We start from the raw sequence: 8,825 nt of genomic DNA, 5'->3' as shown, positions 1-8,825 counted from the left end.
AATCTCTATGTTCAAAGGTGGTTGAACATACAATCTTGAAGTCTGAAAGAGCTTACCGTACTTACCCAAAAAAGAAATGGGTGAATTATGTTAATGGAAGAAGGGGATTTTGGTCTATAAGGGACATTAAGGGACATGGACACATTACTATGGACACATTACTGATGTATGAAGATGATATTCCCTGATTTAAATGGAGAGAAAAACTAGTCCCCAAAGGAGTCACCAGAAGATGTCGGCACAATTTTAGGGGTGTCATCCTACGGAAGCTGTCGATCACTAGAATCAGAATCTCGTCGCCTACTTTGGAGAGACATTTTAATTTACATATACTTATTTAATTTTAGAAAAATATGAAATCAAACTAATCTCATATCTTTCAAAGTTTAGATGAAGGAGCGCTACACCTCAAGCTACGTATCTACCTCGAAAGATAAACACATAACTTGATAGTGAGGCTCAATCAAATAAAACAAGAAATGTATGACATCCATTTCTTCTGCAAAATCATTTTATTTATAAACCGACAAGTTCCCCTATTTAATATGAAAATTTAAATAGGGTTTCCTTTAAAGGCAAGCCCTTATAATTAATTACATCTTAGATAACCGAAGTCTCTTAAGAAAACTCTTAATAAAAATCAGGTGATATGGTCTTCAAAGTGGTCAAAGAGATTGGACAAGGAGGTTTGAAGGGGGAATCGTTCAAATTTGGAACATTTTATTTTGGAATCCAAAAGACGAAGAACTATGGGATGTCATAGATCTTGAGGAGAACCTCAATGACTTCACAAGTTATCCTATCATTTGGCTTCAATTAAGAGGAGAAATATTTAAATGTTTCATCCTACCAATTTTATTAATTGTGAAATACATTTGTGTGAAATGATCACATAAATAGCCTGAAAGATATGAGGATTTAGGTCATGACTGACGACAACCTCAGAATCCTGAAGTAGGTTAGGGGTTAAATTGTATAGCAGAGCCATACAAAGGCCCAAAGGAAAAATTGAGGATTTATGCCGCACTAGGCAGACAACCTCAAAATCCTATAGTTTTTGGTTTAATTCTAAGGAATTGTTTAGCTGGTGTAGACATATTTTGCTATTGAAGATGGTCATGCTGCCCACAATGCTAGCTCCAAGATGCTAGCTCCAAGCTCCTCGAAGCTCCTCGTCGTAGAAAGTTTAAGTTTTCTAATGTGTCAAGTCATGATGTCAAATCAAATGTTTCCTAAGATTATCTTTATTTAAATATTATCTTTATTTAAATATTATGGGGATATGGGGAATGTTAAAGTTGGTTAGAGCGACACTGGTTAGGATCCTACGGTTTCCTCGTTCCAGCACCACTATTTTTTTTTGCATTCAGTTAGTGCAAATGAATTTACCAAACTCAACCTAATGAATTTTATACTTTCATTTAGACCATGGGAAATCTCATTAGCAACTGTAAGTTACCTTCTTTGACAGATTCCCAATTATCTTATAGAGATGTTTTAATTTAGTTAGTTTTAATTTAGTTAGTTTTAATTTAGTTATAATTTTTGTTTTGTTTTGTTTGTGATTAAATTTTGAGTTGTCTTATATTTTGACTGTTGTGGTCGTGAATTTATTTTGTTTATTTTTTTTAGTTTTGGTTTTGACATGCAGGGTGACTTTAAGCACTCAAGCAAGAAACAAGAGGTACAAAAAAGTAAATGCAATAACTTAAAAGCGTACATGTCGATTCTTCCCAATCCTCCACCTGAAAGGTTAGCTTTAGCAATATGTATATAATTTTGCAAGAAATTCAAATTATAGGAGTAGATGAAGGTATAGCTAGCAAAGCCCAAGTTATGACTTTATTTAGTCTCAGAAGATCATAGTGGATGATTTTAGAACTAAATATAACAAGTTTAATTTTCCTTTCAAGAAATTGAAAAGATTCCAAAGTGCTCAAAGCATGACTCTGAATCTCTTTGAAGATTTCTTGAAATATTTTGAGTTCATTTTGAACTTATCATATCATTTTATTATTCATCTAAGGTTAAGCTAAGGTTATCTCATTGCTCAGGGAATCTTGATGTTTTATTTGTCTGAAGGCTATTACACTCAATTAATCAATTGATATTTCATTTAAGAGTTATATGGGTGGGTGCCCCAATGGCAAATTTAATTAAGTAAAGGTTATTGGTCTCTATAGTTAAAACCCGGCTTGTAGTGTAAAAAGGAGTTAATCATCAATCATGTTACCTTCTAAATCTGATCAAATTTAAGATATTTTACTAGCTACTTTTTGCTAATGAAAAAGGTAACCACACCGGTAGGTTCTTTTTTGAATCGAAAGTAGTGACGAAAGGGGGAAATAGCTCAGTTGGTTAGAGTGTTGGTCTGTCACACCAGAAGTCGCGGGTTCAAACCTTGTTTTCCTCGCCTGATCCTCTGACTTTTTCCTGCCCGACCCATTTTGTTTTCACTGAAAGCTGCTAATCTTGGTGTAGCAAAAAAGACTCTTCTTCTTTCTTCGATCTCCTCCCACCCCAGTTGTGGGTCGCGTCTCACCATGATAGAATGCCTGCAGGAGAAAGTAAATCTAGCCTAAAACATGCTTACAATAACTTTAAACTAAAAGGAAGTATACTAACTTCAAAATTTATTTTTCTTCTTATCCTAAAAATTGATTTTTAACATGTATATCATTTATTACAGAACATATAAGTAAGAAAAACAGTTTAAAAAATTCTATCTACCAAAAATTTCTATCAAAAACATCTATAATTATTTATCAGGATTGAAAACATTTAGTAGAAAGACAATCTAAACTAAACATGCTTGATAAAATTAAAAGAAAGGTCAAACAAGCAGGATAGGTATCGTCATAGGAATATATAAGTTTATGTATTCTCTAAATCTGTATATTATTGTAACATAAACACAAACACACATGATAAATGAGGTCAATTCTTCCTTCAACACATCGTATCTCACTAAATTACTTCCAATTTCTAACAGAATCATTACATAAATATATTGGGTACTTATAAATAATTTTATAGATTCTAATCCCAAAGATAAGATTTTCCCTGATATATTGGTTCTCTAGCACAAACACCAGGCATCACCATATCCCAATAATTAAGCACATCAAGCAGTTATAAGTATATTGTAAATTCATCCACGAGTTACTCATCAAATAGGTTAGCTACCCCTACAAAATGAAAACAAGGTCAAAGAAAGAAATTAACAAAATTGAGATGGAATTGTTACTAATAAATTCATAATGTCTCTTCTAAAACTCAAGTCCGGGTGAGACCTGAGTTGTAGTGGACTCGTTAATCTAACTACTACAAGAGAACGTACAAGTCTAACCATAATAAAAAGTTAAGAAATGACCTCCCTCATGACACACAAAAAGGTTATCAAACCACTAACAATCCAAACATCTACCAATCATCAATCAAACTGATCAATCCACACTAAAGCAAACACAATACAACACTAACAATCATAACTCTAAAGCACACTAAATCAAACCACACTGATAACTACGGGTTGCCTCCCATAAAGCGCTTTGTTTAACGTCGTCAGCTCGACAAATAATTCCACCTCGATTAAAATTCCATTTAAGTAATCCTTAATCAATCGCCCAATCTTTTCCATATCTAGGGATTCCTACAAAGTCCTTGAAATTAAAATTTTCTTTCAGCTCTTCCATTTTAGATTGATTCATATTCTTGTTCCTCATATTTCTTTCTAGATCCAATATTCTTCTAGTGACTTTCTTAATTTTCATAATAATATCATCCTTAAATTTTATAAGAGATGGATCTTTATAAGATACTTCATGATCTCCCAAATTTTTGATCGGATTACCTCTACATAATTCAGATTTTGGATCAAATTCTTCTTGGTTACTCTTTTGTTCAGTGTTGTCTTTCAATTCTTCTCCTTGGTATTGAGTAAATGGTAGAGGTGGACTTTCTATATTTATCTTAGTTATGGAAATAAGTTTTTCTAATTCCATAGGGATTTTTCCCATTTGTCTTTCAATCTCCTTGTCCTCATTTCTCAACTCAATGTTCTTTTAAAACATAATCTCAAATTCTCTTCTAAATATTACTTCGATAACATTATATTGCTCATCATTCTTCTCTTTAGGGTTAATCGCAGGGTCACTAGGTAAAATCTCTCGGGGGGGATATGTTAATTGCATTAATAATTTTCTTTAGTTGGTTTTCTATATTTCTTAGTGCAACCTCTTGATTTTCCAACTCACTTGTCATTTGAATCACAACCTCTTCTAACATTAAATACTTTTCTTCATTCATGTTGGTTGAAGTTAAACTTATGAGGAAAAGAGAGTTCATCATTAAATTTGCCCCGACTATTCCAATTACATGTTTGATTAAACTGATTATCTTCCCAAAATTGCTTTTCTCTTCCAAAATTAGTATTCCAGTTAAAGTTCAAATAATTTTTCCAACTTGGGTTATAATAATCAGAATAAGGATTATGTATCTCATGGCCAGTTTCAAAATAGTTAGGCTCAATCAATTGTCCAAAAGAATTTCCCTTAATAACTGTGGTCCTTGAGGATAACTTTTTACAAATTGATCTAACCTCCTCACAATATCTGCAAACTGAGAAATTAAAATAGTAAGCATATCTTCTTGAAAATTTGTCATTCTCTTGGGGTTTACTCTTTTGAAGCTCCTTGCATTATAATCCAAATTTGAATATTCATTATATTATTGATCTGCCATTTCTACATTAAATTCATGCAATCTATTCTGATTCATCATACTCTTAAAAGCTCTCTCCAAATCCGAGTCGTAAAATTCAAGGTCTGCAGCTTCTGAACTACACATACAAATCTAAAGACTTAACTTATATGACAGATATCAAAAATATTTTTGGTATATTTAATTTTCTTTAAAATAAATACATAATAACAAAACACACTAGATAAAAATACTATAAATTCCAAATCAAAGTCTTACAGGTTTAACTAAAATTCTCCTAACATTCTTATCGAAGCCTCCCCAACAATGACGCCAAAAACTTGATGCGCTCCTAGTGTGTGTTGTTTTTTTGCATGTTTTGTGTCAATTTAAATCCCCTGTAGTGGTGTTAAGAACTTCACCTATCTCGAAATTATGCAATAATTTAACTTTCAAAAATATGGCCAAAATTTTGACCCAATTTATATTAAGTTGTTAAAATTAAAATGTTATAAAATATATTAAATAGTTTACACACTAGTGGTTCTACGCAAGTGCACATATCACTTCAAGTAATATAGGGCTTTCCTTGAAAACCCTAGTATCGATCCCACAAAGAAGTGAGGTAAGAGGTCTTTAGTCAAATTCTAGTCTACTACTATTAGTCCTTAGTTTGGAAGATCAATTTAAGTGGTTTTTCCACAAATTCTCCTAAATGTAAGTCTTAATTTTAAAACAACTAATAATTATTCCTAAATGAAAATATTAATTCTATAGATAACCCACCCTTTTTTGATGAATTGATTTGGAGAATTTTGAGATGTTAAAAGCTTTTATTCTTATGTGGTGAATTGGATAACGTAAACAAATGAGATACATTAAATATTGTATGTGCCAAATAGGAGCAGTTTTAATTCTCTACCGTTAATCAATTGTTATAGAGAATGATTAGCTAGTCTTAGGTTTTATCTCTAAATTCATTGATAGGCTGGGAGGATACTAGCTCTCACTCCAAAGCTCCCACTTACCTTCTTCTGAGGGCTAACTCTCGCTTTAGTTCTTAAACATTAAGACCAAATTAGGGATTTTAGTCTGTCACCCTAGAATCTCCAACTCTTCGCATAGAAATATATATTTCTCTATTTATTTTCACTCAACCATCTTGAACTTCACGATCTATGGAATTTGAATGTGGTTCCATTTTTTTGAGAATTACACTGCCCTCTCGGGTCTTAATGCAATTACTTAATGCAATTACAATCAATTACAATGAATTTTAATACTACAACGGGCTCTTATTGTAATGTAAATGAAGTGCAAGTAAAAACCATCACATTGATAAACAAAACTTCTTATAGCATGCATCCAAATATCCTAAACATGAATTCTACTCATTACAAAAGAAAAGTAAGAGAAAAATAATGGCATAATCTTCTCCTGCCAAAGTTTTTACAAAATTATAAGATAATGAAGTGCACAATACTTACCTTATCCCCTATTGAAAGAAAGATAAAAATCTCTCTCATAAATTCTCCCGCTGATCCATGCAACACTAGTACATTTCCTTACAGATTCTCTCAAAATCCCCTCTCCAATCTCTCCAAAAAGGTAGAAATCTACATTTTTACACCTATTATAAGATCTATAAACAATGTGCATGTTTCTCACCTCACACAAACATTATTTTGTAACATAAAAACACTCTATTATAGTGTAGGGATGAATTTCTCGAGAGATGATACAGGCAACCTTCCAAAAATCGTCCAAATTCAATGTATATGGGCAAATAACTTTCCCTGGCACCATCGATGCCATTTTTGGGTGTTGTCGGTGTCATTTATTGTTGTTCTCTGGACTCTGGAGCAGTTGATGCCACCCTGCAGCAGCTCCACCATTCTGCTCCGTTTGGCTTCGTTTTAGCTCCATTTTGCCCTGTTTCAATTGTGTTGCCTTTGTAATAGATAGTCCTAAAAAATAAGAATGAAAATAATCTTTCTTTAAACAGTAATTTCATTCAAAAACATGTGAGTAGGGAGAATTAGATTAAGCATAAAAGTACATTTCAAACTGTGTCAGGCCAGAAATTTCTTTCTTGCTCGTTTTAGCTCCAAATTGCATTATTTTTGCTTCTTTTTCACCAAAAGTCCATTTCTTGTACCTAAAGCCAAAAACATGCAACATGCAAAATACCAAATACCTTCCTTTAAAATGTAATATCACTAAAAATGAGTATAAAATATAGATCTAAAAATGCATATATTTTTGGTGCATCAGTACTGCTCTTCTCTTACAAGGTTAGCATCTGTTAACTTCTTTACCTCAACAATGACTTGTTGATCTATCTTGAGGAACATTCTTCTGAGAGCTTGTTTTACTGAGGTCATATCTTTGTGCACTCCAAGTTTGTGAACTTCAACTTCTGTTGATAGTCCTGGAATTTAATCATATCTCCAGGCAAAACAATCTTTAAACTCTGACAATAACTTTTTCAGTTCTGTGGATTCTTTCTCATTAAATAGAGAACTTATTAAGGCGGTTCAGGGTTGTTCCTCAGTCCGGAGGTTGATTTCCTTTAATTGATCAACTGTTGACTTAATTTCTTCTTTAATTCATCAACTTTTGTCATCCTCTACATCAAGGCAATCCTCTTCCAATCTACTAGTAACAACCATGCAAAATTCTGAGTCATCAACTGGTCCTACAGTACCAAATCAAAGACCTTCTTTAAAGTTAGGAGTTTGACTTTTAATATTCCACAACTTTTCAAAAAGTTGTAGTTTATCCTTTGGTATTTATTTTGGCACATATCCCTATTGAATTAACTTTTATACACAAGGAGAAAAGTAACCAAAAGGTAATTTTATTAATTCAATAGAATCCTCATCCAAATTTATGTGATTTTTAAAACTAGTAGAAGGGGAAGCACGGTAAAACTTAATCGACTTCAAACTAACACTAGGGACTTCCTTGACCTCTAGACTCTCAACCTTTTGAGGGTAGTTTGGGGTAAGGGTCATGGTAAGCACATAGTTGTTGATCTGATCATACATCGACTCATATTCATCTTTCTCCACATCTTACAATTTCTCCACATCTTACAAGTTCTCCACATCTTACAAGGAAATTTCATACTGAGGTTTCTTCTATTTTATCATCATCATTTCTTCCTTGAAGCTTTCATCATTAGAACATTTTTCCATGTCGATGTTGATGGTCGGCCTAGTCCATTCAACAATCATGGTTCTTCCTCGTCCACGTCTCAGGCCTCGATCTCGGGTGTATGGGCTGAATGAACCTCTACTAGCTCGTTGTAAAGAATTGGTAGTAGATAGTTGAATCAAAGTCTAATGGCCTCTTCTTTGTGATTCTTCTGAATCTCCCACTTCATTTGCCATAATTTCATGTGAAAAGACATTCTTCTTTGGAGGTGCGTAGTAGGCAGTCTCTTCATGGATGCCCAATTCATGAACTGAAAATGATTGTAAATCTCCCTTGATGTAATGTTCTTGCCCTGCTTTAAAGTATTTAAGGAATTGGTGTAGAGATGATGGAACCATGTTATGCTCGTGAATCCTTGGTTGTCCAAGTAAAGCATTGAAAGAGGTTTCTGCATAAAGAGGTTCATTGAAAGAGGTTTCTGCATCGATGATATGGAATTTTGCAGTTGTTACTAGTTCTCAAACTTTTATTAATAGTGTAAACGATCCAAGAGCTATTTCTCCCTTCTGGTTAAATCCTCTTAACATAATGATTCTAAGGACATTGGCATATTTGCATATTGAGGCACAAGAGCTTACAACTGATAAAATGAAAGAAGTTTTCGGTTGCCAAATTGGAAAATATTGGTTACCAGAATAGAAATCCCGATGCCAACTTTAATTTAATTTATGTATATAGAATCTGTGAAAAAGTAGTATTTTAAAGTTTAAAAATACAAGACCAAACTGATCTCATATCCTCAGTATTTTAAATAAACGAGCCTAATACCGCAAGCATTGCATCCATCTATCCCATTGCATCTATCCCAAATGGTAGACACACTACTTACTGGTAAGACTCGATTAAATAAACTAAAGAATTTATGACATCCGTTTAAGTCTACAAAAAAACTATTTTTTTAAGTT

General features: G+C 33.0%; 1 non-coding gene across 1 annotated transcript; it reads left to right on the top strand.

Moving 5' to 3' along the window:
- The first annotated feature begins 2,339 nt into the window (after positions 1-2,339).
- TRNAD-GUC lies at positions 2,340-2,413 on the top strand. The gene has a single exon. It is a non-coding gene; the product is annotated as a tRNA-Asp (tRNA).
- The last annotated feature ends 6,412 nt before the right edge of the window (positions 2,414-8,825 follow it).

Source organism: Phalaenopsis equestris, unplaced genomic scaffold (genome assembly GCF_001263595.1).
Source record: "Phalaenopsis equestris unplaced genomic scaffold, ASM126359v1 Scaffold001291, whole genome shotgun sequence".
NCBI classification, from domain to species: Eukaryota; Viridiplantae; Streptophyta; class Magnoliopsida; order Asparagales; family Orchidaceae; genus Phalaenopsis; species Phalaenopsis equestris.
The sequence above is the reverse complement of the archived record's forward strand: the minus strand, read 5'-3'. Positions and strand labels throughout refer to the sequence as shown.